This window comes from Mercenaria mercenaria, chromosome 2 (genome assembly GCF_021730395.1).
Source record: "Mercenaria mercenaria strain notata chromosome 2, MADL_Memer_1, whole genome shotgun sequence".
NCBI lineage: Eukaryota > Metazoa > Mollusca > Bivalvia > Venerida > Veneridae > Mercenaria > Mercenaria mercenaria.
This window is the reverse complement of record NC_069362.1, coordinates 70,639,845-70,649,118: the sequence shown is the minus strand read 5'-3', so window position 1 is coordinate 70,649,118 and position 9,274 is coordinate 70,639,845.

Genomic DNA, 9,274 nt, shown 5'->3' with positions numbered 1-9,274 from the left:
GCCATGGCAACCAGAGTTCTATATGGAATTAAATTCTTTGGGCAATTTTGAAAGAGGACCACCCAGTGATCATTCCTGTGATGTTTGGTGTAAATCTGCCCAGTGGTTCTGAAGCAGAAGATTTTTTACAAATTATTGACACATGACGGACATCAACTCATGTTGTCACCCTGTGACAGGTGAGCTAATAATTGTTTAAATTTGCATACATGTATAAAATTTAAATGGTTTTGTCCAGAAATGCTTTTTCATTCAGATACCATATCATGGATTTTCACATCAAGAAAATGAAATGGAGTCTTTACTAAGGTCTAAAAAAAAGTTCTTTGTTTCCGGTAACATGCTAAAAAAATTAGGGTAGGTAGGTCGGAAAAACTTTTTCTTTGGATTTTTTTTTTATTAGTTTTAGGGAGACTTTTCGGAAATTATTTTTGTGTCAAAAATGAATATAAATAGGGGGGTTATGCGTCTAGAGCATCATTAAGTTGATTTATAACATCACTGATCATGTTTAAAGCATAAAAAGTGCATTTTTTTGTTGAAAAAATTGTTCTCCAAGGCCATAAAAACATTTAGGGTCGGGCCAAACATTTATGGTAGGTCGGGTTACCGGAAACAAACAATTTTTTTATGCCTAATGTTCCTTGATATTTGATTCTGTGCACTGACACAAAAATATATCCACACAAATACTAATGATTTTACAGTATACTTTGCTTTTTGAATGATTGAAACTGCTTCTCACAGCTGCAACTATAAAGAAATAGAAAGATAGAAATAAATACCTTATGAGCTGCAAGCAAGTGGTTTCAGTCTGTAAACAAGCACATTGGAGCAGTACAACAATACTCTGTATAATAGACCAAGATGCCTGAAAATAGTGAAAAGTGAGCAACTTAAGAAAACATGGACAACCAGCTGTTTTGAAATTTCTAAGGTCTAAGGGCTAACATCTTTTTCGCAAAAACTGTTTTTTTCCCTTCAATTTTCATGCCAATAAGATGACCCCAATTATATCATTGGCATGGTGGGAGAAATTTGTTAAATAAAACTTTTTTCAATGAAAATAAAACGGTAGCAAATTTTGTCAAAATGTATAATTAATGAAACAAAGTAAATGCGGTTAAAAATTTCAGTTTTGAAAAAAAAAGCCACTGTATGAGTGGGTTTGTTTACAGGACTGACCAGCCAGAACGGCCAGACATTACTTTAACGCAGTGAATTCCATGTACCTTTTTGACTTGGTGGTCTATGACCTTCACTTTGCTCGATATCATTGAAAGGCAAAAACAGACTGGTAAAGCAGCTAGAAGAATTTGTTCTGCCTTCCTCAGTTTAGTATGAACATAGGAGCCGACAAAATGCTACAATTGTTTATTGGTATCTGACGGCCATGATTCATAAACGTATAAATTTAAACGTATTTGAGTATGCGTGCAGTGTACAAAATTCAGATTTCAGCTAACCCATTCTGGCAACCAGATAGAACATTTTCCAAGCCTGACACCAATTTCTAATGCCTGAACTTAAAGCACCATAAAATATCTTAAAACTGAAACTGAAACTGTTTTATTTGATTAAACGCCTATTTTTACGGAAAACATATTCAATGGCGTTTTACAAATACATAAAAATACGACAAAAAAAATAAGATATTTAATGACATATAACATAAATGAGCATAAATATCATTGTGAATAAACTATTTAGTAAGCATTAAAAAAAAGATCAGACATCAGATAAGATTAATAAAATATTAGCACATTAAGATACGGTAAGACAGCTGTTTGTTATCAAGTAAGAATTCGAATGTATTTACTCAATAAAATCATCCAGTTCACGTTACTTCAATCTCTTAAAAAAATACAGTCACAGTTTCTAAAAGAGTGCATAGTAATTTCCAAAATAATGAGTTTTCAACTTCTTTTTGAAAACATCTATTGTGTCTGAGTTCCTTATTTCGAGAGGCAATTCATTCCAGAGTTTAGGTCCAACAGTACCAAACTTCTGTCGCTGAACGTTTTGCGCTTGTTGAAAGGAACAACGAAACACCCAGTAACGGAATTTGAAGAACGCAAGTTCCTTGTCTGTGTTTGTTTTACGAGAAGTTCAGAAAGATATTCTGGAGAGTTTCCAACTGAACAATTATACATGTAGGTGAGCATTTTGAATGTGATTCTGGCTTTGATTGGTAGCCAGTGAAGGTCATACAGCGCTTGCTTGGAACTGTCATATTTTCTCCGATTTAGGACAAGTTTTGCACACATGTTCTGAATTCGTTGCATTTTGTTTACTTCGCTTTGAGTAATACCATATAGAATGACATTACAGTAATCTAAATGGGATATCATCAATGACAGTACAAGGGTTTCGGTAGCCTCTTTGGTAAGATATTTCCGGATACATTTTATTCTGAAGTAGTTGAGCATTGCTGTTCTACACTTTCGTTTTACATGCTCTTTTAGATTCAAGTTTTCATCCAGGAATGCACCTAGATATCGAATAAAGCTCACTGATTTCACTTCATCACCTACAATACATACTTTGTCAGTTTAACACTTAGAGAGCTGTTGCCTACTACCAGGAAGTGTTCATTTTCAGCTTATTTTCATTCATCCAGTTGTTGATTGTTTTAGCACATTGTTCAAGTTCTCGTATTGCCTGGGATTCTACTGTTGGAGATGATGGTTTAAAGCGTTTATTAGCAGTGTGGTCATCCGCAAAGCCGTAAACTGAAATCGACGGCGGAATAACATCAAACAGTGTCCCCGCATATGTCAAATATAGCCAAGGTCCTAAGCAGCTCCCTTGTGGAACGCTACAATTTAATTGGCGTGGAGATGACATGGTTGAATTGACACTTACACGACAACTTCTGGGGCGCAGATAGGAATCAACCCAGCTCAGTGCTGTTCCACGAACGCCATACTGCTTGTTTAACACATCAGCAAGAATGTCATGATCAACAGTATCAAAAGCGGCACTGAGATCGATGGCAATTAGCGCCGTAACTTCTTTCTTCTCCATAGCATCCAATAAATCATTTACAAGACGTAACAGTGCTGATTCGCAAGAATGGTTTTTCCTGTAAGCAGATTGGTTTTTTGGTAGAAGATTGCGTTTGTTTACATGATCATTGAGCCTGAACAGAGCTGCTTTTTCAATTAATTTTGACAGAAACGATAGATTACTAACAGGCCTGTAGTTTGCGAATTCAAGTTCCAGTCCCATTTTCTTCAACAAAGGTCTTACAATTGCCTGTTTCCAATTTGTTGGAAAGATGCCGTCGCGCAACGACAAATTAACCAATTTAGTAATAACAGGCAACAGCTCATCCAAGTATGATTTTAGCACTTTTGTTGGTAGAATATCAAGTTCACATGATTTTGTCTGTAGTTGGTTTATAATTTTTCTAACTTCTTCCTCGCTCAGATCTTTAAAACTGTCAAAACAAGGAATATCTTTTTCGCATGGTTAAAACTTATCGAAATTTTTTGAACGATTCTCGAATTTTTTCGATTTTATTCATGAAATGATCTGCAAATTTCTCAGCCAGTGTACTGTCATGTCCAGTTGGCATAGGGTTCTCCAACCTAGTGCCTGTTGTCTCAGATACAAATCTATAAAGCTTTTTCGAGTCACCTTTTGTATTAAGAACTTTTTCACTCAGAGATGACTTTTTCTCATGTTTGAGTTCTTTTCCGTAGTTTTTACGCGCTGTTTTGAAGGCTTCATGCAGATGTGATTGTCTATGTTTCTTCCACAAACGTTCAGATTTGCAAGTCACTCTTTTAAGGTGAAGAAGTTTTTCTGTGAACCAGGGTTTTGGAGCGCGATGGATGATTGTTTTTTTTCTATAAATGGTGCGTGTGAGTTAAAAATATTTTCTACTGCTGTCTGAAACTCTTCAACAGAAAGGTCGACATTATCACTTTCGATTGTCATTTTTCTCAGATCGCTTGAAAAAGTGTTCGTATCCATGTCTTTGAAATTTCTAAAGAGCACAACCTCACTGGTTATATTTTCCTTTCTAACATTTGTCACAATTTTGACTGCACAGTGATCAGAAATATATGGACCCTGTTCACAAGAAACTACTTCAACACCATTTACGACTTCCGTAAGGACCAAATCAAGAATGTTACCGCCAGTGTGTGTACTAAATTGTACATGTTGTTGTAAACCCATAGCGTACAAAGAATTATTGAATTCTGTTACTGCATTTGTGTCATCGTGGATGTGAAGATTAAAGTCACCCATGACCATTACATTTGAGTACTGTGATAGTACTCCCTCCATATATTGAAAGAAGTCTGTGACGAACTGGGAACAAGTGGATAAAGATGGAGGTCTGTAAATCCCAACTATATGCATAGTAATGTTCTTGAAAATCAACTGCCAAATACCATATTCAAAACTGTGAGAATTTCCTGCCGAAAGTTTGCGCATGTTTACAGCAGATCTACACGTCAGTGCAACACCACCACCCACCCTATTTTGCCTGTTCGTAACACTCAGTTTGTAGCCATTTTGATTGAGATCAAACGTTTCATATTGGTACTGTTTGTCGTCCGAAAACCAAGTCTCTGTAAGAAGAGCAAAATCTATCTTTTCCTCGCGTAATAATTGACCAATAAGAACATCCTTGTTTACTGCCGAGCGACAATTTAGCGTCAAACATGTTAGCTGTTCATTTTGTCCATTCAATTTATTTCCATTTTTCTTAGGGTATATAAGGTTGCTTAAGTTTACACCTCTGAAAACCACTGGTTTACCGTAACCACTTTTGCTATTGTTCAAGGATTGTGCCTTTAGGCGACCAGCTCTTTTTCCTCTGTACTGTTTCAATATTCTCAAATCTTTTAACCTTGATAACACAATAGGATTAAGTCTACACCTTGTTGATTGTCCAATTTTGTGTAGAAAATTGCTGTCATACATAATAAAATCCATGATTGAAAACTACAATAGAGAACGAAAGTTCACAAAGTGTTTATCAATAGTAAATATTTCAAGTTTATTTATGTGATTGTTTCTGATGCTGATTCCGGATCAACACATGCAGCAATCCAAAATATAATGACACAAACACATCAAGCACACATTCACAAAACTACACTCCAAAAATCACGTCTCTACTCCCACTATTAACGACAACAAAATTAAATCAAATCAGAGCTCAAAAAGTGCAGCCTAACAATATGGCGCATATATCTACAGGTATAAAATATCTTAATTTTGCACCATAAAACAACTGGTCTCATACCCAACAAAATACTTCATCATATTGTTTAGGACATGCTCGATTGGGGGTTCCTAGGAAAACAGGAATTAAATGCATCAGAACAGTCTTCCAACAAGTAATGTGAGTGGCTTCGGTTTGCATTTGCAGAGCTTGAATATAACTTTTTTGACCAATTGCAAATTTTAGCACGTAGCTTTTTTTTCTTGTTGCTAAATCTGAAAATCTACTTGCAAATTTAGCCTTTCAATTAGAAATGTTAGAATATCCTAAACAATCATGCTAGAACATCAATATTGTTTGCACGGTTTTCCTTGTCGTACAATTGTGTGCGTTATAGCTCAAAATGACCCTCTAAGTAATTCTGAACGCATCATTGATGGCGTAACTTAACTACAGCTAGGCTGAAACTACAGCAAGGCAAATGTTCGTACCTAATATTATAAGTACCGATTCAACCGTATGTACGAAGTAGTAAGGTAGTCTGTGTTCTAGATTTAATTATCAGATAGACCTCTATATCTCTTTATAATCAGTAATCCATTCAGCAAAAAATGGCTAACCAACAAAAGATGTTGTGTTTTCTGTTATCTGCACGTGGAGAAAACACGGCCACTGCCTTTAATTGTCCTCAATGAAAGCAAATCTACAAACATTAACAAAAACCGCAACAATTTTGACTATTATTTGTATTTGCAAAATAAATTGTGTGAAATTTTTATCTTAACTCGCATTCCATGAAACTGACTTGCATTTAGCGAGTGAAAATTTGAACCCTGTGATTTGTGAAAGTAATTACATCTTCTGCATGATTATGGTTCTGACTAACTCTTAAACTCTTGCATTTATGGAACAGTTTGAATTCAATTCCTTCATAATTCTAACCAACTAATGGAGCATGCTCGTACAGTTTCAATAAATTAATAAGTGTTCCTCAACCTGTACATTGTGCGACAGGGTTTTTTCTAGCTAATTTGGGAACATAGCCTATACCCCCAAAATTGGGAATTTTGACGCGTAAATGTTCCAAACTGGGAAATATTTAGTCCCATAGGATATAGTAAAGATGTGTTTAAGCGGTTTCTCATACACTTGTTTCACATTGTACAACCTCTTTTAACATACTTCCATTACAAAATTGTCCATAATTTGGCCAATGTTTGTGCAATTTTGATGAATTTTTTTTCAGAATGTAGATTGGGAATGTTTGCACTCATTTTGGGAAAAATACATACTTTTTGGCATTGGGAATATAGCCGAATAACGGCTATAAAAACGGCTGAAAAAAAAACCTGCTGATATGTTAATATCAGTTATTTATAGTAACAACTAAGGGAAGTTAATCTTAAAAAAAAAAATCCAAAAAAAAATTGTAAGTCCACACAAAAATCTTTACCAGGTAGAGATTGGTCAAAATACACATCAAAATTGGATGTAGCATGCATGTTGTACTGCAGAAAAGTGGTCTCGATTTTTCCCTACGACTAGTAATGAAAAAGTTACAATATAAGCTATTTATAGTAACAACAAAGGGAAGTAATTCAAAAGAAGGGAACTGCGTATGACACTTCGTTTCATGATGGTGTATAGTTGCGCCAAGTAACGTCAAAATCCCTCCATGCATGAAGAAGAAATGCTCCGGACACAGTCATTCTTGTATCTGACATTTGGCCTCTAAATGTGACCTTGACCTTAGACCTAGGGACCTGGTTCTTGCGCATGACACTCCGCCTCATGGTGGTGAACATTTATGCCAAGTTATATCAAAATTCCTCTATGCATGAAGAAGAAATGCTCCGGACAAGGTTTTCATTCTTGAATCCTTTGACCTCTAAGTGTGACCTTGACCTTAGACCGCCGCCCGCCCGCTCATCCGCCCATCCGCCCGACAGGGGCGTTCCCATAATACGTCCCGTTTTTCAAACGGGCGTATAAAGATTCAATACAGGCTTAGTGAGTAACAGAGAAGTTCCAAGAAATTAAACTACCGGAAAGAGATTAAAATACGAACTGAAAAGCGACACAAAGGTGAATCCATTCTCTCATTCCCCGAGCTGAAGAACTCGTTGGAGAAGTTTTTGTTTTCTCAAATTTTCAAAATGTCGGCGCCAGTGTAGATCTAACTGTATCTACTCTCACTATAAATCAAATGTTCAAAATGTCGCCTTTTAAAAATGCTACTCAGTAATGAATAAAGCATGTTTGTATCACAAATTATATCAGTGTAGTCATGTTACCGGCTGATTAGCTTGTGACGCAACAAAATTAACAGCTTACTTTGAATTTTCTTTCGTGTCGCAGACATCTTATTGTGCGGATATTGCGTTTGGCCTACTGATCTGACGGACGCTTAATAACATTAACGAAGACCGTGATATCCCGAATTTCATCGGGGTCGTCGCACGCCCATGGTCTAAACTGGAACTCCATATTTTTTTATTTGGATAGTATGTGTTGTTTTGATTACCTCGTATGTTACCGTAGTGGGATTCGACGAAAATCGATAGGATCGATTCCCTATTATGGAATATGCAGATGATAAAAATATAAAAATCCACAAGACGCACAAAATATTTGAAACACTGCCGTGCCATGGCAATCACATACCGTCGCCCGGCCTGATGCATGAGAAGGGTTATCTATGATTTTCCAAAGTTTCATATAAATGCATTTCGCCTGACAAATGTGGATTAGCTCTAAAGCAATGCAACCGAATTGTCTAACAAAATAAAAACATTTTGCTCAAAAAAGCATACACATTGCCAGTTTCATTAACAAAAATCATTACATAATGTGAGCGTTCAGCGAATCTTCCACTTCTGAACAAATGTCATGGCACATGAGTTTTTTATCCATACCCACATGACAAATACTGACGTCCTAAGAAAACTGAGCTGGAAGTGTAGTGATTTTAGATCAGGATGCTTCTGTTCGTTTGTTTGATGTTTTCTCAGGTGTTTTTTGTGGTTTAAGTAAAAATTACATGAAAGAACTACCGTATTCCCGCTGGATACATTCCCGAGCAGCAATTTGCTGCCCTAAACTGAACATCCAACTTGACTAGACACACATAAGGTAGTGGCAAACAGTGATAGGAAATCAGACCATTGAATTTTTCTTAGGTGTACAGCCCTTTCACGATGTTTAAAATATTTACAAGTTCACCTAAATGATATTTTAATTAATTTCTACTATTCAATAGCGAGTGTTTATTACAAACACTTTCATTGCTATGTGATTTTTATCACGCAAACATATTCATGAATTAAGGAGAGGTCTCTCCAAGGCCGCATGTGAGAAACATCTGAAATTTTGTAATTTTTAGCTCGACTATTCGAAGAAGAATAGTCCGAGCTATTCTACTCACCCTGGCGCCGGCTTCGGCGTAGGCGTCATACCTTGGTTAAAGTAGTGCGTGCAAGTAAATATAGCAATCCTTCAAAGACATATAGCTTTGAAACCTTTTTTTTCTTTTTTTGGTCAATTCCCAACCTTACTGGGTCAAGTCCCATACCTCTGACATGCAATGTGAGCAAATTATACCTCCTTTTGGACATAGAAAATCCTGGTTAAAGTTTTGCATGTAAGCTATTGTCTCCAAAACTAATGCAGATATTGAATTGAAACTTCACACGTGTCTTCGGGGTTATAAAACTAAGTGAGAGCATTAAATCTTATAACTCTGACATGCATTTGGGCCACATTGTGCCCACTTTTGGACATAGAAAATACTTGTGAAAGTTTTGCATGCAAATTACTATCTCCAAAACTAATGCAGATATAGATTTGAAAATTCACTTATGTCTTTAAGGGTTATAAAACTAGGTGATAGCATTAAGTCCCATTAATTTGACTTGTATTTTGGCCTAATTAAGCCCCTTTTGGACTTAGAAAATCTTGGTTAAAGTTTTACATATAAGTTACTATCTCCAAAACTGATGCTGATACTAGATTAAAACTCTATAGATATTATAACATCAAGGGTAATATTCCTGCTTCTGCGACACTTTTCGAATAGTCGAGCAGTGCTTG